This window comes from Stegodyphus dumicola, chromosome 8 (assembly GCF_044657685.1).
Source record: "Stegodyphus dumicola isolate Sdum_Otavi_A_Nest chromosome 8, ASM4465768v1".
NCBI lineage: Eukaryota > Metazoa > Arthropoda > Arachnida > Araneae > Eresidae > Stegodyphus > Stegodyphus dumicola.
In genome coordinates, this window is record NC_140775.1 from 47,399,468 (window position 1) to 47,424,360 (window position 24,893).

The 24,893-nt window shown below is 32.8% G+C and overlaps 1 protein-coding gene and 1 long non-coding RNA gene across 6 annotated transcripts in view; one reads left to right on the top strand and one right to left on the bottom strand.

The window, feature by feature from the left end:
• Positions 1–24,893, top strand: part of LOC146995805 (charged multivesicular body protein 5-like) — a 216,213-nt gene that overhangs the window by 70,142 nt on the left and 121,178 nt on the right. The gene's annotated exons all lie outside the window — the stretch shown is intronic.
• The window catches only part of LOC146995806 (uncharacterized), a 96,464-nt gene that overhangs the window by 58,850 nt on the left and 12,721 nt on the right, over positions 1–24,893 (bottom strand). Inside the window, exon 3 of one of the 4 annotated variants that reach the window (XR_015042561.1) lies at positions 16,114–16,319. The exons of 2 other annotated variants lie outside the window; for them this stretch is intronic. This is a non-coding gene — a long non-coding RNA (uncharacterized LOC146995806). Of the gene's footprint in view, positions 1–15,232; positions 16,320–24,893 lie in introns of those variants that run through there. One more of the 4 variants, XR_015042560.1, reaches the window with a different exon arrangement.

The following is a 24,893-nucleotide window of genomic DNA, read 5'->3' on the forward strand; positions in this document are numbered from 1 at the left end:
AAAGCTATACAATACAGACAAAGGGAAAAACGAAAACGTTTCGACGCATTCTTTTTATAATATAAACGTTCATTTTCCTTGCTTTGCACGTGAAGCTGTCATTTCGTTTGTTACATATTTAAAAATTTCACATCGTTCTATGTCTTAAAATTAGAAATTAAAGGGAATGACCTGAAACTGCAATAGTATATTACAGTACAAGTGAAAAAAATTGAGAGTTTCACTCACGCGTGTGTCTTATTTGCGCAATACTTATGGAGTCCCACAAAATTTGTGTAAATATTACGGGGTCCTGAGGTTTAAATGAAAGTTTATTGCAAGGTGGTAGTAGAAAGTTTTCCCTGCCATTTATATAACCGTACTTGCTACAATAAGATATTCCGCCTCTCCCGAGTAGCTAGTCAAATTATTTCGTTTGTCTAAAACTGAAGTGAAACTCATTTCAATTTAAATCTGACAGTTTTCGGAAGCGAAGTGTTTGTTTTAGACTAAAAAAATCACCAGCATTAATTGAAATGGTAACAAAGGATTCGAATTTGCAATGACCAATGCCTTTATCCCCACATCATCAAAGAATTATTTTTATCGCCAAAAAGAGGGTTCCGCAAAGAGGTAAAATTTAGTGCCAAATGTTAAATTTAACAAGAGTAACTGCCTTCTACAGTGAAAAAAAGGTAAAAACACTGAAGGACTTAATTTAGTAAATTTTTTTGTGTCAAAAAAGGGCCAGGATCAATTTTGTGAGGGGTTACATCATGAATTTTGACAAGCATCGACGTTTCCTTGATCAGTGGTTGTTAACAAGAGCAGAGTGAAAACGCTCGAACTTTATGTCGCCAAGTGCTTCGGGTCTGGGAGGGGGCCGAAATTTACAATTAGCAAACGGTGCAAATCCATCCAATGAAATTTTAGTGTAATTTTTAACTGATTTTTCTGATTGGCTAGAAAGGGCACATGACCGTTCGCCACTGACTTCGCGACGAAGTGCAAAAGCTTTACGGCTCATACTAAGGTTTAGAGGAGCCTTAGCTCATACTAGACTTTAACTTTGTTGGATCTAGGTGCTATTCTTGCGATTATAAATTCTCTATATATTTTTCATTGTCTAATTTGATCTAATTTTCTAATTCTTTTTAAGATCTTTAATAGCTTTCTGTTTGATATATTTTTTGTATAATTTTCTAATTCTTTTTAAGATATTTAATCTTAAATATCTTTGTATTTTTGATTTTTTTTAATATAATTTTCTAATTCTTTTTAAGAATCTTTAATATTTTTTATAAATTTTCTAATTCCTTTTTCAGATATTTTATCTTTGTATTTGATATATTTTTTTTATATAATTTTCTAATTCTTTTTCAGATATTTAAGCTTTAATATCTTCGTACATAAATATTTATTCTAACCTTACTAACATTTGTATATAATATCTTTGTATATAAATACTAATTTTTCTTACTAACTATTAACATTTGTACATAATATTTTTGTAAATAATCTTTGTAATAAATACTTTTTCTTGCCATTAAAATTTTTGTATTGTAGTATATATATTGTAATTTACTTGTGTAATAAAAATAAAAATTTCTGAAATGGAGTCCGAGCCTTTCAGCTCCAGGTAATGTATATTTGCGTATTTATATTGTTTTATTTATTTTTTTAGCACTTCACTCGGTTTGTCGGTACTACCAATGTCCCGGTTAAATCTTTGTTGATGAAAATTAAATTATCTGCATTAAGTTTTTCATAATAAACTGTAGTTAAATTCTTTTAATGTATTGCATCAGTCTATTCTATTGGTTATCTATTTAATTAAGTGTTAATATTTGTGTTTAATTTTTTACATCAGTAATTGTTACTTAACGAAAGTTCATCCACTCATTAGTATGTACATGATTATTAATTTTATTTTCATCGTATTTAAAAGTACAGTTGGCGTCGTTTGATTTGCGTAACGTTTGTCTAGAGCTATTTTGTTAACTATATATATCGTTGAGCATAGCAGCAGAATTCAATTAATTTACTATAAATATAACTATAAACGGATAAATCGATGCTTTCACAGTATATTAGGAAAAGGAAACAATTGGTTTAATCCTATTTATTCTCTGTTTGAAACAACGCAGCAAATATAAAATTAGGGTGTGAAGTGCAGAATCGCCCACTTATTTGGCGCTTTTTACAAGAGTAAGAAAAACTGGATTTTTGTCAATTTCCTTTGACTTTTTTACATCAATGTGTACTTGAACAAAGGAAGATGCACATTGCCGATATTGTGCAATTCTCTGATGTTTTTTTAAGTGAAAATACGTCGATGTGTTACCGGATAGGGTAAATCATCTTTATATGTCACAAATTACACAAATTTCATTTACATGATCAGCGCAAACTGATGCAAAACGGTGATATACAATCTTTTCTAAATTTGAAAACTGAGATTTTAGTTGGAAAATGAGCTAGACAAGTTAAGGTACTGCTAAAATGCAGCTTTGTATTAACAAAACACAGAATCACAATGAACAGTATTTCGATAGACTTGCTTTCGATCGAATTTCGGATCCTTTAAATTCGGTGATATCGGAAAAGCTGTGATAGAAGTGGCGGTACGCCTCAATGCCGTATAGGCTATCTATCTTGTCCGGAAAAGGTCTAATATTTTTTGCCGATTTGAATATTTTTTTTAAAGCTTGTTCAGCATATTGTGAATTTCAGAAATGTTGCATGAGTATATGAACACAAGATTCATGTAATGAGAAGTGCAGTGCATATGGATTGCTTTTGGAGCAAAAGCTTTAATCTGAGCTCCAATTCCCTTTTTTAATCACGTTACCTGCTCCATCATAACTCATAGCTAATGTTGCTACCATCTAACCCGGATTTTGAAATTATTGAGATTATAGAATTATTATTGAGTGGACCTGTAATCTTAGCTAGTCTGAGAAAATGTAGGATGTCTTTCTTATCTAATATTTTTTGACTGTTCACAAATCATCTTGTACACCATCATAAAGTTTCCTTATTATTTGAAGTGACTTCATCAGTTATAATGGAATAAAAGTGAGCAATGGTATTGCTGTATGGGAAAAAAATTTCTTTACCTCTAGCACGCAAGGCTATTGGAAATTCTGAAGATAGGCCTTTTTTAAATATTTTTTTTATATAGCTGTTTACTTGAATTTTATGTGATTTATGTACGAAGAACAGGCTATTTGAGAATTAAAGGTAACACACAAAACATTAAAAGAATTCCCTCTGGGTGTAATATAAAATTTGAAATCTTTCAGCTTTTATTTTAATATTTTTAATTTTATATTTTTTTCTAAAGCACAAATGTGAATTACCCCAGAAGGGCTATTAGTTTCAAAATGGCATTTTGTGTCAAATCACTTTAAATGTCCGAAGCACTTTTCTAATTGTTGTCACCAAATATTATCACCCTGTATCATATTTCATGAAACTAAATAATGATAATTTGCATGAACATAGGTATGTTTACGCATTGTTGAAAAACAATGTTGCCTATAGTCATTAAATTTTGGATAACATAGTCCTCCACCCGAACATATAGGCACTTGGAAGCCTGAATTTGGAATTAACATATTTTTATTATCTATTTTATACTTTGTAGAAATTTAACAAATTTTTGATTAAAAATCATAGTTTTAAAGTGAGCAGTGTAATTATTTTACATTTTGTAAAAATTTAACTAATTTTATATTGTAAACTGAAATTTAATAAAAGTAGTTAAATAAGAAATTAAAAGATCCAACTCAGTAAGTCAGAGCCGGAACAGCTAATGAAGGTTATGAGACTGTGATATTACTTTTGGTTTTGTGAAACGAAGGATTACTAGGATACTTTCAGATTGAAGTTCTGTAGAAACAAAAGTTTAAGTACCCTCCCCCTTTCTGAAGCTCTTTATTTGTTTATTGACTTTTGCTTATTAAAATGTCACTAAAGGAGATATGAGCAGAAAAACGTACATTCGGAGTTGCGATTCGTATGTTACGCTGTAAGAAAGAAACGTAGTGCCAGAGTGTCACTATGGTAAATAAATGTATTGAAAGTAAAAGTGTTATTTTCTGTAATGTGTGTGGTGTTATTTTATTGTGATATATAGCTATTCATGAGAAATAGAATAATTCAATTCAAGTGTGTTTGGTGAATTGAATTATTCTATTTCTCGTCAATAGCTATATATCGCAATAAAATAACACCACACACACATTACAGAAAATAACACTTTTACTTTCAATACATTTATTTTCCATGGCGACAGTCTAGCGCTAGCTTTCTTTCTTACAGAGTAACATATGATTCGCAACTCCGAATGTGTACAACAAGAATCAAGTTTATCGAAAATATATTTCAGCGGCGATTCTAGTGGCGCATGCGCTATTAGACAAGATTCTGCTCTGTCGCCAAGTATTTCTCAGCTAATACAAAACAAAGCCACTGTACTGAAGATAACACAGTTCAGTGAAAGAGTCTCTAAATGTCAATTACATTTAATGTTGCTGACGCAGACTCATTTTGCGTAGGATGCATATTCATAAATCATTTCAGATGAACATACACTTGTTCGTGGTGATTAGAGAACCTTTCTTCTAGTAATGAAAAGGCTAATTTATAATTAGAGTCAACTATGGATATTGACTGAACAATACGATTAGCATCTCCTCTTAGTGCAGATTTTAAGTACTGTAATTTGACCACATCTGTTAAATTAGGATTTGAATCAACACTGGCTAAAAAATATCTTTAAGTGAAAGCTACTCGTGTAAGTTACCCGAAAACGTTGGCAAAATAATTTTGGATAATTTAACATTGACCTAAGCATTCGTGAAAACCAAAGGTTCCTATTCAATTTCTTTGGAAAGCTTAGCTAATTTACGATTTAATTCGACTTCTACATCTAAGACAATATCGTCAATCTCTTCTTTCTCTTTTACATAAGCATCAATACAATCAAAAGTCTTTAATCCGGACTTGTCAGGACTTCAGCGATTCCAGATTATCGGTTTTCCCGGATTATAGATCATCAGTTTAAATCTGGTAAAATGGCACAAAAAAAAATTTTAAAATTAAAAATATAAAACCGTAATTTATGAAATAAAGAGCAATTATGATCTAAAGGGTATCAAAATTTACAAAAAAATCTTAATATTTATTTGTTTACTTTATTAAACATTTCTTTCAACCCGCGCATGCGTAAAGCATACATTATGCATAGAAATTAGAAAATTGCAATCAGAAAACTATTTGATGTGTATTCGTGATATTTATAATGACGAGGAATTTGATTTAAATCATATCAAAGAGGGAGCAAATCGAGATGAAATACTACATTTAATAAGGAATTATAAGCCGATTAAAATAAAAACATCTGCCATGAAGATGAGGATAGTGCTGAGAGATCAATTTCCAGTTCATTGCACGCCGTGACGTCCCCCCCCCCCCCCGCAGAGCAGCTTGAAATTGATAAACAGATTTTGGAATGGTTAGAGAAACAAAGGATATGCCTTTATCCATTTTTTGCAGCAATTCCACTTTTTGTTTGATGGACATCGAAACATGCTTTCCCTTTGTAGATTCTTTGCAGCTCCAGTATCGGAAATTGTGTTTGACATAATCGAAAGTTCCAACTTACTTTTATTAAATTGCTCTAATAGTCTAAAAGAAAATAATAAGCCGTATCCAATTAGAAGATTAAGGAACAACACAATCTGCAACATTAACTGAAATAGATTATTTTAGCTTAGCTTATACCGTCCGTTATACATTAAACGCGCATGCGTAAACGTATTATGCATATGCGTAAACGCATGCGCGGAAAATTTGTAGCTTTGAGGTCCGGATTATAGATCATTCCGGATTATGGATGTCCGGATTAAAGACTTTTGACTGCACTTTCTTCAATACATAACCCGAACAAAGAATCGAAATTGGAATTTATCTTTGTCTCGAACACTTTAAACTTATTCTTCAGCACTTCCAAATCACTTCTTTGGATATTTTTGTCGGCAACGTTTTGTTTTAACTTTGTTTTCAATGTATGTTTTTTCGCTGATATCTCCTTTAGTGACCTTTTAATTACCAAAAGTCAATAAACAAATAAAGAGCTTCAGAAAGAGGGATGGTACTTACTTTTTTGTTTCTACAGAACTTCAATCTGAAAGTATCCTATGTAATTCTTCATTTCACAAAACCGAAAGTAATATCACAGTCTCATAAACTTCATTAGCTGTTCCGGCTCTGACCGCCTAAACAATTAATTAAACAACGTTGAACAATTTAATTAATTGTAACAAATTGCCTCAGGCTCTTTTATAAGTATTAGTTTATGTTTTATAAAAATTTAGCAAATTTTTGATTAAGAAACATATTTTTAAGGCAAGCAGTGTAATTAATAAAACATTTGTATTTTAAGTGTGCAAGACAGTCTGTCTGAAATTGTAGCTTTTAAATACTTTTAGTCCAAAGTAGCATTAGCCCAAACATCTAATGATTGTCTGTAAATGAAAAAAATTGCCCGTTTGGACCTAATTTTTATCCTATAAAATCTGAGATTGTTTTCATTATTTATTTGAGGGGTACTGAACCCAAGGTTTGCATAACTTTTCAACCACAAGGTTTGTGCTTACATTATTTTCTTATTTTTTATAAAAAGTTTTAGAAAAGTATTTAAAATAAATGGATCTTATATCGAGTTAAAGAAAGTGCTTACAGATTGTATTTTTTAAATAAGCTAATTATCTTTAAGATAAATGCTATTATTTTTTTATGATGACAATAATAGGAAAATAAGGGGAATAAAGTCTCCTGAATATTTCTTTTTGCAGAGTTATTTATATTAAAATAAATTTCATAATCCTTAATTTTATTTGCATGAATTTCACATATTTCATAAAAAAACAGATGCATATTTGTATCCTATAAAATAATTTGTTAAAATTCTACAGGATATTTGAGTGGGCTTCCCAGACACTGTTATTTCATAAAATAACAAGCAAATATTTATATTGTATACATCAATGCCTTTAAAGATTACGTTATTTCATGTAATTGTAAGATACCTGTTTAAGTATTTATTCCATGCTAAAAGAAATTATTTGTAAATTAGGTGATATTAATTTCTTTAAAAGTAATTCATGGGTTCAGTGCAAATTGCATTTTATTTTATAGAAGAAATTTTGTTTCACAAACTTTTTGCATACACAAAGCTTTCGGTCGAAGGCTTCTTAGTACTTTTCGGTTTCGGCACGAAAATCGCCTACAGGTCGGCAGATAGTGTGGCTGGATACGAGGTTTTTATTTATGAACCTCGCGCTGTAACATCTTTCTCTATTGATTGCTATTTCCCTACTGCCAGTTGCCGCATTCATTCGAAACCATTTCGTATTTATCAAAATCTGACAAGAATATTCTGCGTGTCGTGATTTGGAAAGCCATCTTTCAATGCGAAATAATCCGTAGATACACCTAGAAGATTAAAGGTGCCATTTAGTTGTTGAGTTATCGATGAAATGGTTTCATTTTATGGTTCTTGGACTATAGTTTAAGCCTAATTTTCTATCACGAATGAGGCCCACCAGCGGCCGAGCGGTGGAGTCGCCGAACGCTGGTAGTCGGTCCGAGGTTCGAATCCCAGGAACGGGCTGGGCGTTTTCGTGGTTTTCCCCATGTGTAATGTGTATACGAGCCAGTTTCCCTTAGAAAGTGCTCCACAAAGGCACAGGCAGATAGCCCTTGAGGCTTTGTCATAATCACACACAATCATGAATGATGCCTTTTCTTTGTCAAAATTTTATTGCAAATTTTTCATCTCTGGCAATTTCTAAATAGATAGATTCGATGCACTTTTAAAAAGTTTAAAAAGTATACCAGTATTTCAGTGGTAAATTAAAATTTAGAGCTATCTAAATTTATGTGCAGTCATAATTCACTTGCATTTAGAAGTATCTAAATTTATGTGATGTCAATTTATGATTTAAATGGATGTGTGTGCCAAGTTTGGTGCTTTTATGCATGTACTGTCACTGTGGTTTATTATGGTCTCGGTAATAAAATTGTACCTATTTTTGTTTATTATAGGAATGCGAAGCGCCCAAGAAGAGGATGTGAGCAAACAAGCCCTGTGGATGTGGAGGCTGAGAGGTAAGATACCAATTTTTTCTCTTGGCTTCTTTTTTTTGTTATTGTTGCTTCTTTGTCTTTGAGTATGGTAGTAAAGTCATGCTGCGATAATGATGTTAATGTCACACTGCGACTTTTGTATAACTTCACAAAGTGACATAAATTTAATTGCTTTAAAGCAGCGGTTCTCAACCTTTTGACTAACACATACCATCTAAACAAAAATTTAAAAACCTTAGTACAACCAGTATAATTATTGTACATTTTATAATACTTATTCAGTTTCTCAATATAAATAGAAAAAATAAACGTTTTGCCATTTGCACAAGCTATTGGCTATCTGTATTAAATAGGCACACATAAAAAATATTAATTAAGAATTGGTTACCATTTTAATTTTCAAAATTTAAGTTATATACTTAAATTTAGTGTAAAATTTGGGCCTGTTTAAGAGAGATCAATTTCTTTATCTGGCCATATTTCACTTAGCTTTAAGTGTGATCAACTTTTAATTTTATTCTGTATTTATTTTTCAAATAAAACATGGAAGAAAATCCTTGTTCACACAAATAGGTTGTGCGAAAAGGCAATAAAAATTTAGCTTTATTTGAAATGCCTTTAAATTCTTTTTTTCGGTGTAGCCAAAAGTTGTTATTTATGAAATCTTCAGTGGAAGTGCAATCACAGGAATTTTCTAACAATTGTTCTTTTTTTCTTCATAGAATTTTTGAACTTTGTTTCTTTGCCTACCACCTATTTTTTATCTTGTGTACCACCTGTTGAGAATTGCTGCTTTAAAGATCTGTGTGGGTGTCGCACAGTGTTACATTAGTGTAATCAGTATAATGTCGCAATAGCAGTATTTCAGACATCTCCTCCAGTAAAACTGATAACAGCAGAAAAGCGTTTTATTGATCCAGTAAGAAGTTACTCTTCCAGTTATTAAAATCTTACTGGAATCTTTGGAATTTTTTAATTATTGAATATAGTCATCACAATCATATCAGATTTCCTCAGTGATTATTGTTATATCTCATTGTATTGAAATTATATAACAGATGCGTTTATGATTAATTTACATTTTTATGTAAAACTTTGCTCTCATAAATTGCTATAAAACTATATGCTCATAGTTTTTGTGTATCACTTTTGTGTACTTGCGTGTATTGCTATAAAACATATGCTAATAGTTTTTGTGCAAATAAAACTTACATTTCTTCATTCAAATATTTAGTATAGCCAATAACTACAGTGAGCATAGTTATGTGAATGAAATTAAGCATATAAAACAATTTGTTTTCCAATAAATGTAAGAAAGTTTTAAATAGCAAATTTTCTAGTGTATAAGACGCACTTTTTTTCTTTGAAAATAAGTCGAGAAAAAAAGGAGGTGCATCTTGTATGTCGATACTCAGTTTTTGATTGCATTAATTTCTGGAAATTTCCTCTTTTTTTGGAGTTATGTGATTTTTTTCTTGTTTCCTTGCGATGTGTGGGAATATTACAGTTACAGAGAGCTTAGTAAATGTGCATCTGGCATGAAAACTGCAATTTTTGCGAACGACTTTTAAGTGTGGGAAATTTCATCTGTTTGGTGTTTCTTAAGTTTCTTGGCAAATTATGGTTCAAAAAAAAAGTTGAAATTGCTGTAACAAAGCATGCAAGCTGGATGCAGGCTTCAAATTTTGAGGTTACACCATCAAGAAGAAGGGGAAGGCCTAACATTTGGAAAGTTTGTGAATGGGTCAAAGCATCTTGGGATGCTGTGAAAACAGAGGCAGAGGTTAAATCATGTATGAAGTGTGGCATTATTAATACACTGGATGGTACAGAGGACAATCTGTTGTATGAGGACTCGAATGCTGATTTAGGAGAAGTTTCAAGTGACTTTTCATTTAGCTATGGTGATGAGTGTTTAGGTTTTGATGAAGAAAATTAAAAGCTCTTCCCCAGATGAATTGTGGGTATAAAGTATTACTTTGTATTTATATTTAAAATACTGTAAATTCATTATAATGAAATGTGTATAAAAAAAGGGGGATGTGCCTTATGCGCCTGCAAATACGGTAATAAAGATATAAAAATATCCATTCACTTAAGAGAAACTTAAATTCATTTCCTGCAAAAATTTTAAAAGATCTTTTTAATATATTTAATGCAGCCTTTTCTTAATTAATAAGAAGTTAATATTGTTAATAACATATTTTATTTATATCGGCAATTCTGTCAATGTATACATGTTTTTCGAATGGCCTTTCATCGAATTTTACAAAATATGACTCGTATTCATAATATAAGTTTACAATGTCTCCTTCAGCCTCATGAAATTAAACAAAATATGCATTATTATTATAAAAAATTATAATGCTATTATATGCATTGAGATGAGCAGTGACTGGCAAGAGTTTTAAAGCTATTTATTAAATTTTAAATTACTTTAAAATTGAAAGAAAGCTCCAAATTTTTAAATAGGTACTAAACATTTTGATGATTGTTTGATTTACTATTTTGAAGCTTTATTATTTATCATTTATACTTTTATTATTTTTGAAACTCGGACGCTTCCAAACATATGAATTTATAATACTTACAATTCAGTAAAAACAAATACAAACTTAAAATTTTAGATTCTAAGCTTTCAAGACAGCTTCTGTACACAAAAGTACTCGCTGTTATACACTCATGTCCATAAATTAAGGATAATGCAAAATCAGGCAAAGGAAAAGTTAGAAGCAAAACAAATTTGACTTATTTGTAAAGCTTATATATTAAACAAAAGGTAAAGAGCAAAAACAGATGCTATATGTTTGATATTATTAAAAAAATTAGCGATTTTTTTTCTCCCTGGAGCAAATTACCAAAAAAAAAAAAAAAAAAACTTATTTACAAAAAACCAATATTACATGGTTGGTTTGATTGTTAATACATTGTATGTCTCCCAGACGATGCAATACAGTCCGTACAACGCCTAGGCATCTGAGTATCAAATTATCGATCTGATCTTGGGGGATATTACATCACTCAAAAAGCAATGCACTCCGAAGTTCCGGTAGACATGTAGAAGGAGGTTGACGGGCTGCAACTCGTCGGCCAAGCATGTCCCACACGTGTTCTACTGGTTCAAGTCTGGTGAGAATGCTGGCCAGTCTGTACGGGTGATATCCTCCGATTGAAGGCATTCGCTTACGATATTTGCACGGTGAGGACGGGCGTTGTCATCCATAAACAAATTGTGTGCCCATGGCACCCCGAAACAAATGTACATGTTGTTCCAGAATGACGTCCCGATAGATATGGCTTGTCATGATTCCAATTTGAACATGAAGGTCAGTTCTGGAACCCAGAATAATTCCACCCCAAACGAGCACTCCTACACCACCGTAACGGTGTCGTTCAATGATGCTTTCTTGGTGGTAACGAATACCTGGAGCTCTCCATATGAAAGTCCGGCGAGAATCAGACTGCAAGCTAAACCTGGACTCGTCGGAAAACATCACACAAGCCCACTGTTGCGGTGTCCACAGTGCATGCTCTCTACTCCAGGCTAACCGCAGGCGACAGTGAGTTGCAGTAAGTGGAACACATCTGACAGGTCTACGAACATATAAACCAATCTGCCCTAAGCGTCTGTACACGGTCTGCCTTGAAATTGTCGTACCAGTGGCTGAAGAGAGCTGACGAGGCAGGTCTCAGGCTGTGCTCCACCTGTTTGTTTTGGCAGTAACTGCCAAATACCGGTCCTTATTCGGCGCTGTAACTCTGGGGCGACCTGTGTTGTAACGTCTACTCACATTACCATCATCTGGGAATCGTTGCCAAAGCCTGGAGATGACACTCTGGGCAATTCCAAGTTTGTCTGATACTTCCAGTTGGGTATGCCCACATTCCAGACGGCCGATAATTCTACCACGTGAAAAATCATCCAAATGCGTCCTTTGTCGGTTATTGCACTGAAATGCTTATAAAGCCCCTGCGAACTATTTGGTTATTGCACTGAAATGCTTATAAAGTGCCTGCGAACAATTTTACTTCTTTGCCTGTATTCGTTATATATCACTTTCTTACATTCTCGTCATTGTGAAGTACCATCGGTGTCATCTGGTTACTTCCTAAAATTTGCATATGATTCTTGAAGATGTGTGTAGTGATGTTACAGGTGATATTTTAGTATATTTTAGAGTTCGATTTCTGCGTGACTCCGAATTATCCTTAATTTATGGACATGAGTGTAGTAGCAACTTTGTTGCAGCATATTTTGGGTGCCCCCATGCTGCACAGACACTATACATTTACCACCCACCAACCTTTTTGAGATTAACTGTTATAGTAGCACCTTTCTTTTCAATTGTTGCAGGGAGATGAGTTTGCACTATCTCTAAAAAATACATTAAATGGAAAATTTACTTGTGAATTTTTAATTATAATTACTGCATATTTAAACAGAAAGTCAATTAATTAAAAACCATAACATTTTTGCGATGCAACTATCACACGGAGGACGAGTCCAAGGATTTTCAAGTTCTCTTTCCCTACGATCAGCTTCTTGAAAGAACTTTTCGGCTTGCAGCATATTTTCGGTGCCCCCATGATGCACAGACACTATGCATTTACAACCCCCGAACCTTTTTCGAGATTCGAACCCGAGTGCTTTGGTACGGCAGTCGGCCTGATCGAGCGGTAAAATATAATGTAAAAGAACAAAGCTTTACTTAATTCAGCTCAATTACTGACAAATGGATAGATAACAAACTAAGTAACAATACATCATAAAAATTAAATAGCAGAACAAATGAGGATTAAACATCATTTTAAGAATAAAAAAAAGTTAGACATTTTAAATAACATTTTAAACATTTGCGATGAGATAAAACTGCTATTTTATGTTGTCTTCTAATTCATTTAAAGTCTTCTTGACATAACAGGTTCATACACTAAATATATTACTCTTCCTTCATGCATTGGGATATCTTTCCAGATGCTAATATCTACCTGCTTTATTTCTTCTGGGATGGTCACATATGCATTTAGTAGCACTATGCACTATTCATGGAAGTCTGGTCTTATTTTATTTTATTTTTTGAATAATTAAGATTTGACTCAGGCTGAGAGCTACGGGTGCTGGGTGTGACTTAATTTGGCAGATTTCATATTATACGTAATGTAAATTATCAAGATATTTTGTAAATGATGATGTACATAAAAATATATTTATAAATGTTGACTTATGTAAAATAACCTATGATAACTTCAGGGATTTAAATGCCCCCCTTTTTTTTTTCACTTACCCAACTGTACTCTTCGGCTAGCGTGTCCGACATCACTTCAAAATATTTGTTACGATTACTATTAATATGTTTACGTTAGTCTCCTTTAACATTAATATGTTTCAATTCATTGACCTAAATAAATAAATATATAAATAAAAATTGACTTTAATCTATAAATGCATAACCAACAAGATTTCTTATTCTATCATTTAAGAAAATTATTTCAACTTCACAGAACACTCAAGAAATCTAACTTTCCTCAAAATAAAATGCAAATGTAATGGAAACTTATTTATAAAATCATAACGTTTTCATTGCTTTGAGTTCCATATTTGTATTTTAGTACATTTTATGCAGTTAGTTTTTATGTAAAGAAAATAAGATAATACTGAAATAGAAAATTTCATTTAAGCAAAAACGTAACAGAAATTACTTTATAAAATGAAAATGTGTGCAAAAAGTAAAAATAAAATAAAAATAAAAAAAAAAAAACTATTAGGATTAATGTAAAATATTATTTTACAATACCACAGGAGCTATGTTGTTGAGAAACATTCTCTCTAAAAATTGAAGTTCTAATTCAGTTTTTAATTGGAATATATTTAATTCTGAATTTTTCGGTTGATTGCACAGTTAGGAGTTTTCAGCAACTCCACCTTTTCTTGCAATATTTGTAATCTACTTGATAAAGAATTTAAATTTTTTAAGATTAGATGTTGAAGTTCTGCGGAAGAGAAAAGGTCAGGGTATTACATATTTAATTCAGAAGTCAAACAACAAAAATCAGCGTTATATTTACAAAATTTTCACAGTGACTGTTTACTGTGAAAATTTTGTAAATATAACGCTGATTTTTGTTGTTTGACTTCTGAATTAGTATTTATTCAGCGTGTTATTGTGTCTTTATTACAGAATTATTCTAAAAACCTGAAAACAGAACACTTTTAAAAAATTGACTATTGGCAAATTCAGAAAGTTACTGTTAAAAAATTTCCAGCTGCGGTAAGATAGATTTCCCACAAAGCAGGTTTAGGATTTGCTAGATTTGGCGAGAAATCACCCATTTGGCAACATCTTTCAGCGAAATTGGCAATATGCCGTAGACGGATGGAGAACCATTTAGAACGAGTTCTTACTGGTTTGACTTAGAATGTTCTCGAATGCATGCTAAAAGCTATATAAACCCTGCCTGTATGCGGAGTAGCAGTAGTATCTCGAGTCTATCGAGTTGATTTTCAGTCTAGTATTGAGTTGATTGGGGAGTGCGTAGAGAGAGTCTCTTAATGTATCGCGAGTTAGTGCATCATCGAGTCTTATCTTGGAGTGTGTTGAGCTCCAAGAACGATTGAACTGAGTCAGAAGCTGTATTCTAGTGCTTATTGTGGAGTGCATCGCGAGTTGTAGCGTCGAGAATCTCGACAGTACGTCGAGTTCTGAGAAGACTGAACCTAGTCGGGAGCTGTACTCTAGCACTTTGCTGTGAAGCTGTCTTCACTGTTATAGCCTAAAGGCTCTGTTGCTGATTGTTTCAATGTGCTTGTCGCAGTTTTTGGACGACTGTAAACATGTTTTTGGAGATGTCCTGAATAATACTGGCAAATACATTGTGTGTTTATTAAGTGTCATCGTTAATCACTCCAAATTGCATGAACCTGTACAGGAATGCAACAGTACGAAACCTTTATTGGGTCTTTCTGATGAGCCTGCTTTTGGAGTATTAGTCCTCAGATTTGCAGTGAGGACTAGCTAAAACTGATGCAGAAAATTCTGGTTGAAAATATTTTCCTTGTGTGCACTCTGGTAGCAATGGCAAGCACAGCTCTGCTAGCTTTTTTACTATAGTACTTTTTTACTGTTTTTTACTTGTTTACTTTTTTTACTCATCTGAAGAATCGGAGAATTTAAATCGCTGGTGGTTTTTTTTTTTTTTTTTTTTTTTTGTTGTTGTTGTTGTTGTTGTTGTTGTTTCCGCACCAAATTCTGCACTTTTCGATGTCTGAAAACTTCATAGCCAACTTTAACTTTTCTATGCCTTTTTCACTGAAAATTTTAAATTTCCGTTATCACTCATAAACAATAATTTAACATAAAGCAAAAAGAATGAATTAAATAATCGTTTAATGTTAGATTAAACATCTAAATGTTCTAGCAGCATTTATTTGCTCATGTATAATTATCGAAATATTTGATGTAAAATTAAATTAACAGTCATGGCTACATTATTTTATAAAATTCTGCAAATTTCAGATATTTTGCAACAATTTATTCAATAAATAAATTCAAATAGAATTTTTATGGTTTCGAATTGTAGGATTATACTATTTCATTATTTTTCCACTGCAAAATTAAGGTGACCGAATAGATTTTGAGAGCATCAAATTTGTATAAAAAAAATGCAGTTAAATGTTAAAGCAAATATATATTATATCCTGATATGATTGTTAATTTTTGAATTTTTTAATACATGCATTCCTATTTTTAAACAACTAGTCTGGTAATTAAAATAATGTTAAGATTCAAAAACCAAACTACCAACTCGTACTAATAATTTATGGATAAAAGTACTAAAAATGGAGATGTTACTATATTTTAAAAATATTTTGGTACTGATGTCATTCATAACAGCATTTTCCATGTTCTATTCAGCTTTCTAAATTATACAGTGAGAAAAATGAGCAACAAGAACACATAATTATAGAAAATATCATACTTGTCGATGCAAAAATTTAGAGAACCCGGTGAAATTGCCAAAGTTCTCAATAATCTGGGGCTTGATGTGATGCAATCATTTTGTTCAGTTTGATTCATTTTTTCATATTACATATGTCATTTATCCATATCAGCCCAAAACCAAGAATTTGGCACCGTTTGTACACCTTCATCAAATTCAGCAATGTAAAAGAAACTCTTGAAAAGCTAAAATAATTATTTTAGGTATTTTAGGTAAATTTAAAATAGATCAAGTCTTAAAATAAATAAAAAAGCACTATTTCATTCAAAATATTTCAGGTTCAAAGCATAAGTTTAGAGAAGAACAATTTACAAATAGATTTGAGTTTTAATACAATTTATTCCTGTGTTCTTATTAAATACGCATTACTGTTCTTTTTTAATCGATACAGATTTAAGTTTTGGTAGAGGGATAATTTTTTTTTACTTTGGTGTAATAAAGGCGTTTCTTCGAAAACATAAATTGGAAGAAATATTCTTGATGAATACTTACAAAATAATCTCTCTCTCTCTTTATTTATTTATTTATTTATTTTTAAATCTTAAATGATCATAAACAGCGTTTTTGTTAAAAATGCTATCTGTAAAATTTTCTTTAGTAAACACCAGCAAAATGGAAACTGCCCTAACATAATTAGAATTTTATTTATTTTATTAATGTATGTATAATGATGTATCTAAGTATGAAATCAATTAAAAATCAGCTTGCCATTTAAAAAAAAGCCTTGCTTTTATCAATTAACCCAAGTACATTTAGAAACAAATTTAATTGGTTTAATTATTCAGAGACTACTTTTAAGGAATGACTATATAGAAAATATTTCATATGAAATAAAGTTGCAACACTTAACTAATAGGATCACGTTCATGATTCTTTGCAGAACTTTATTGACATAGCTAATTTTATCTGCATATACATGTTTATGAATTAAATGTATATTCAACTGAGTAAAAGGAAATAATTATTTAATTTAAATTTTGTATATTTTGCTCTTTAAACAACCTGTTATTAGTAGTATATTCTGAGGCAGGAAAGTGATGTTCTATTTTTATTGCATTGCATGATTATTTTCGTGTTATGTAAAAAAACATTAGCAAGCCTTGTGAAAACATAATCGAGTATATTTAGTTATCAATTAAATAAATTACATCATCAATTAAATAAATTACACAGACATCAGAAGTATGCAACCTGATAATGTAATGAAAGTATGTAGCATTTATGAAAAATTGTGGCTCGAATTGAAAGAACAGGAAATTTCTACAAATATTCTCATATTTAGAGTTGATTTTGGACTGACATCACTTTCATGAATTATTAGTTTTTTCTTCTTGATTGGTATGATGTCTCTTTCATCACTTGAGTATTCGTGATACGATTCTGCTTCAATAGATGATAAATTAGGGGAGATCTCACATCGACTAGACTTCATGATGAAATCCATAATTAACAATTGCCTGTTGTTTTTTTTTGTCCCCCTAAATCTTTTTAAACATCCGTATATAGATTTAAACACTTACTAAGCTCCCCTTGGAATCGGAGATTTCATTCGACATTTGTGTCATATTGTAAAAAATGATTACCTAATTTTCTTCCCAATTCAAGTCCTACACTGATGACTTTAGCTGTGAATGCAGCTGGTTCAGATTGGTCTTCATCATGTTTATTTGTTTCATGAATCATGTTAACTAACTCATCCTCATTTAGTTCTTCATCAACCATTATTCCTTTAATATATGCTTGAGCTAAATCCTCAAAACCTTCTCCTACTACAGTTTGAGCCAATTTAGTGATCTGAGAATATTCACACTCTAATGGTAATCTATCATTCTCATCTTTAGCAACATCCAGCGTATTGCTTTCCAGCATGCGTTGAGCATTGATTGTTTAATCTGAGTATATGACAGTCCAACACAATCTAAGATTGTAAATTTCTTCCAAGCATCCATAAGAGTAAGATTCATTATTCTCCATTTTTTCTAAAATATACCTAAAGGTTTGTTTGATATACACAATGTTGTAAAAGCCAGAAAATATTACTTGATTCAATGGCTGTAATAAAGAAGTTGTATTTTTTGGGCAAAAAGACTATTTCTACTTTTTTGTGTTGTAAATTTTGAAGATGACCAGGTGCATTATCTATTAAAAGAAGAGTCTTAAAAGGCAATCCTTTTTTACCTAAATAATTTTTGACATCTGGGACAAACATGGTAAGAAATCATTCATTGAACCTTATGGCAGTGACCCGTGCTTTCCTGTTAGGCATCCAATAAAAGGGAAGGTTATTTATATTTGTTCCTTTAAATGAACATGGTGTTTTGATTTGTTAATAACCAATGGTTTCATTATATAATTGCCTGAAGCATTGCAACAGAAAAAAATTGTATGACTTTTCACTACCTTATGACCACTAGCTGATTTGCAAGGTACAGTCAAAAGTCGTTAATTCGGACACCTATAATCCGGAATGATCTATAATCCGGACCTCAAAGCTAAAAACTTTCTGCGCATGTGCCGCGTTAGCACATGCGCACAGGCGTTTTACGCGAGCGCGTAAGAACTTGACTACTGCGCATATGCGTGTGAGCAAGCGCAGAATACGCTTTCGCCTGCGCGTTTAATGTATAACGGACGGTGTAGGCTAAAATTATCTAATTATCTATTTCAGTTAATGTTAATGATTGCGTTGTTCCTTAATCTTCGAATAGGATCCCGCTTATTATTTTTTGCAGACTGTAAGAGCAATTTTATAAAAGTAAACTTGAACTTTCGATTATGTCAAATAGAATTTCCGATGCTGGAACTTCCAAAGGATCTACAAAACGAAAGTATGTTTCAATGTCCAACAAACAAAAAGTGAAATTGCTGAAAAAAATGGATAAAGACATGAAGAATGTGACAGAGAGGTTAGTGAAAACGAAAAAATTTCCATTGACCAGTTAGTCGGTATTCTCGGCACAGCAATTAACGGGACTTGAACAGCAGAACTTTTTAACTGAAAAGAAATTATGTCTGTTTATAGAATTAAAGAGAAAGTATTAGTATCACATAAAATGAAGCAACTTAAACAACTTACATTGAAAGAAATGTTTAATAAAGTAAACAAATAAATATTAAGCTTTTTTTTTTTTTTTTGTAAATTTTGATACCCTTTAGATCATAATTGTTCTTTATTTCATAAATTACGGTTTCATATTTTTAATTTTAGAATTTCTGCATGCCATCTTACGAGATTTAAACTGATGATCTATAATCCGGAAAAATCGATAATCCGGAATCGCCGAAGTCCCGACGAGTCCAGATTAACGACTTTTGACTGTATTTTTTTTTTTTTTTTTTTTCAGAACAACGTAGACACGTCAGCATTGAAGATCTGATCAGAAATGTAGGAGATCGTGGCAATTGATTTCAGCAAATTTTGCTGGATATTGTTGTTACATTCGAATCAGCAGATGCACTTTCTCCTTTCAATCTTAGATTATGTAAAGAATGCCTTTGTTTAAATATTATTAAATCTCTCAAACCAACCATGACTTGTGGAAAAAGATACCTTTTTTTCATCTGACAAAGTCGATAGTGACCGATTCTTAAGTGCTTTATAAATTTTTAAAGCCTTGTTTCTAATAGCATCAGTATCAATTGGAATCCATTTTAAATTTTCGTCTTCTACCCATATCTAATTCTTTTTCTAGTAGAGTCTTCATTTTTTTTTTTTTTTAATTGTCCTTATTGTGGCTTCATTCATGGAGTAAAATTTAGTAACATTTGTTACTCCTTCTCTATTACATAGATGATCTAATATTTTAATTTTTGCTTCTAATTTCATTTTTGATTTTTTTTTAAAAATCGTTTTGGCATTATAATACTTTAAAAAATTTACATAATTTATAAAAAATGCCACAAAAACTATAAATGTTGAAAACTTGCTAGTAAACATTCAGATATGTAGATAAAAATGATGTAATCCTTGCTGCTAAAATACTGATACTGCATTAGTTCGCGTGAACCATATAATTTAAAATTTTACTGTTATGAAATACATATACATACTATTGAGATTCCCCTAACACGGGGAATCCCCATCCTTGTTGTTGCCACCAGTGTTACCAAAGAAATGAGATTAAAAAATGACTTCAAATGTATGTATTTGCATTTATGCAGCAAATACTATTTTACTAAGTTTTTGAAATCTGTTAATTTTTAAACTGTGTAAAACTGAAATCATGTAAAACAGGTAAGTACTGTATAAATCGAGGGATAGGTGTATTTCCACGAGATGTTAATACATCAGAACTTTAAATGTCTGTACATATATACTTGAAGATGAAATCCTGCAAAGTTGACAAATGTTTTTAGGAAAATGAAAATTAAAATGGAAATACAAATTTAAATTTCAATAAATTTGACTTTCTTATCGTCAAGACTGCACTTGCATTGTTTTAGAGTGGAATTCATACAGAAAAGCTTCTAATTTCAAAATTGTCGTGTAGTTTTTGTAGTAAAATATATTCCTGTTTCTAACTTTTCCAGGTCTAATAAAGAATACTGCTTTAACATATGGTTAAATAAAATGAAAAGGCATGATCTTTTGTAGTATTTGTAATAATTTGTCTGTCATGTTACCACAAGTTTTTGTTGGTGTTAATTGTTTTTTATTTTCATTTTTTACTCAGAATTGCAGAATTCCAGGTCTTTAAATTTTTAAAAGATAAGCAACAAAGCATAGTATTTAAGAAAAATTTTTATTATTTGCACTTCAAATGCCGCATATGTCAACTAAGTTTAAAGTTGTATATTTTAATACAGAATTAAAAAGAATTAACACCAACGTGCTGCTAATTTGTGTGTGTCCAGTGAATTAGAGGAAAGACCATTCTTAATGCCCATCAACCATGATTTACCAACAATGCGAGAAACAGGCCATCTTTGGAAATCAGAATTTATTTTAGCAACATAAACGTTATTTATACTAGATTTGCATTTGCTGTCATGTAAGTTTTTGATGGGCTTCTGAAACAAAAGAAAATATTTGTTGGTGGTATGATGAAATAAAATATTTGATACTAATACTCTCCGACTGTCATCTAAAATCACACAATCGTTTCCTTTGTTGAAACAATTTATTGTGAATAGGTTTTCTTTTCCTTTTTTATTTGGACATCTGCAGCTTCATTTAGAGTATGCCCTTCCTCGATGAACTAATGTTCAGTTGTAGTGGGTTCCTGGGCATAGCCTTATCCCAGTGCAGTAAGTTAATACTTTTACGAATGTTAAAGAAATAATGTTGCTGAAGTTCGTAAAAATAAAAATTCGAAAAGCAGTTATGGCAGTGAAATGAAATGAAAGCAATTGTGACATTATAATCAGTAGTAATGGCAGAGTTTGCAGCAAATATAAGATGATGAGTTTTGAAGTTAAAACCTAGAGCTAGTTGGAGTGTGAGCAGCAGAGGCAATCGGGGGCGGAGAGAGAAGAAAAAGCCCTTTTCTTCCTTTTTCTTCCCCCTCTCCTCGAGTATTCAAGGCTGAATGGTTCAGTAGTCAGGTGGTAGGCGGGAGCTTGTTGAACTTCTGTTGGCTGGCAGAGGAGTAATCCTATTGGGTGAAGTGTGATTTACAGTGTGCTACGGGGAAGGCCTAGGCTGTTTTCAATCCATACTCCTTTAGAAGGGTACAAAGACACACATCATTTCCAGGTTCCTGGGTTGTACCTTATCCTGTGTATAGCACGTGAAATACACTGGTGTGCAAAAATTAAGGACGAAGTCGAAAAATTAGCATATCAGCTGAACGAAGAGGCAGAGCGGACAGAAAGACCAATCCCGAGATTAAGTAAGGTGATCTACGGTAGCACTTGCGCAGATATGCAGGTAGACATAATGGGGGAGTGTCTGAGTTGTATAAAGCATGTTCCTGGGTTGTACCTTATCCTGTGTATAGCATGTGAAATACACTGGTGTGCAAAAATTAAGGACGAAGTCGAAAAATTAGCATATCAGCTGAACGAAGAGGCAGAGCGGACAGAAAGACCAATCACGAGATTAAGTAAGGTGATCTACGGTAGCACTTGCGCAGATATGCAGGTAGACATAATGGGGGAGTGTCTGAGTTGTATAAAGCATGTTGTCGGTGAAAGATCAGTATTTCTGGCAAAGAGATTGCACACCGTATAGCAGTTAAAATCACACTGAGTTGCTGCCTCGGCGAGAAATGGCGAATAATCAATCTGTTAGATGACATCTGGATGCTTTTACCCGAGGTCATTGGGAAGTTGGAGGAAGGCCGCCATGTGACAAGTGTGGCTGCAGAGATCGGAATTGCTCACAGCATCGTTTCACGACTTTGGAGACAATTTAAAACTACAGGAACAGCTATCTGGGGGTTTAGTAGTGGTCGTTCACGAGGAACCACACCTGCAGATGACCGGTATATTGCCTTACAGGCCAGAAGAAACAGGCGGCAGACAGCGGGAGAAATCGCTAGACACACGATGCAGGCGACTGGACGACAGATATCGCGTTTTACCGTGGTCAGAAGACTGCAGGGTGGTGGTCTGTTTGCACGACGCCCTGTACGGTGTGTACCTCTAACGCCTGCCCATCGGAGAAGGCGTTCTCTGTGGTGCCGGGAACACCGGAATTGGAGAGACAATGAATGGGGACGAGTACTCTTTACAGATGAGAGCAGATTCAGTCTGAGTAGCGATTCTCATCGCATACTCATCTGAAGAGAGCGGGGAAGCCGCAATAGTCGATCGAACATCATTGAAAGGGACAGGTATGGAGGTGGCGGTGTTAACTTCCGAAGGTTTAGCAAGACGGATGTTGTCTGTTTTTGGTTATGAAAAGTATAAATTGTTAGTGTAACTAACTGTGCGTTCTGTGTCTGGGTGTGAGATGTTAATGTAAAACTGAGTAGCGTAGTGATCAGCTAGTGACTCAGCTTTCTCAGTTTCTGTGTATGTGATCCCAGAGGGGCCATTAAGGGGCAGAATATTTGTGTAGCATCTATTATATCTAGAAGCAGCTTTCCATATACATGATCATCAGTAGAGAGTGATTCTAAATATCTAGACCATTTGTTTTGTGCGTGTACTGACTTCCTGATTCAGCCGATTTAAAATTCTCTTAACTTCTGGGCATCTGGTCCTCTGCCATATTTTTCTAGCTCTCTTTCTGTTAGCTAAAAGTTCTCTAATAGCAGGATCTCTGGCCCTACCAGTCAACGGGACCACCTTGCTATTTTTCAGAGCACGGTTAAGTGTGCTAGTAAAATCTTCGATAACTGCGTCTAACTCGTCTTCACTGTGTATCGCGGGTAACGGGTACTGAGTGTTGTTTAGAGCTACCCAGTTCATAATAAAGGCTCTTTTGTGTGATGTACTATAGCTACTGATATTCACCTCCATTAAAACAGGGTTATAATCAGAGAATAGTTCACGTAATCTTTCTATCCTTGATGGTTGATAAATATTTTTTAGCAGGAAAAATTCAATAATGCTTGCAGATCTATAGCATGTTGGGTAGGAGGGAGCTACAACAGTAAAGTTGGCCGTTGAGGCAAATTGATTAACAATGTGACCATTTGAATTATCATTTCTGCAGTTCCGATTTTTGTGGTGTGAGTTAAAGTCTCTACCTATGATAATTTTATTGTTTAGTTTGGATATAGCCATTAAATCGGCGAAAAATCCTTCTGTGGTTTACGGTTGAGTAACTAGATCGAGACGAACGTGATTGGTTGTAGAGTGTGTGGTATGATTATGATAGCTACCGCCTTCATGGCCGAAAGCTGTTGAACTGTGATTACAAAGTGAGAGATGGAGCGCTTAAGGATCCTCGTTAAGCGCTCCATCTCTCACTTATTTCAATTTTTTCCACCAGCATTTTTGTGATTGGTTGAAATTCTTTCTTGTCTTCAATCCATACTAATTTAAAGGGATGGCTGAGTGAATGAGGGGGTAGAGGACATGATGGAAAAATTAAATTAAGCCTGCTTCAATATTAATTAGTGATCCGATAGGAATAAAAATTTTAATTTTCCCAATTTTTGGTGCTAAGCTAGGCAATTAGGTATATTACAATAATTAGTTAAAGAATAATTAGTTAGTTTTTTGGGTCTTTTTTAAACTGGTGTAAAGGCCCTTATTTTCGTGAGCCCGTCGTAATCGCAAAAATCAAAGCTTTGCGAAATACTTTTTTTTCCCCCCAACTTTACTTAAGTACTTTTAAAATTTTTCAACTTTCTGTTCTGTTCATATAAAATTCGTGAAATTTTCAACTCGCGAAATCACCGATATATTCATTTTTGTGAAAATTACGGCCTGCAAAAATAAGGGCCTTTACAGTAATTAAACGTTTATCAAAAACCTTTATTGTATGTCTCTGAGGATGGTTTTAGGCCTTTTCCTGTGTTCTTCGGATTTGATATGATTTAAAATTGGTATTGTGGACTTGTTTGCCCTGGTTATATCATTGTAGAATTTTTGACTGGAGGAACAACTTTTGGTTGTGGTGGTGTAGGTAAATTTTGACTTGAAGTGCTTCGTTGATTTACAGTGTTAACTGCATTCTGGACATAATTAGTATCGTTTTCAGGGTCCAGAGGACGAAATATATTTTTCATGGCAATGAAATTTGATGCATCTCTAAGAATTACAGTTTTTTAAAATCTGTTTTACACGGGAACCGATTGTCCGATTTTGATGCGGTTTCCTGCATTCAATAGCAATTTCATGCTCCACAAATTTTATATCTGCAT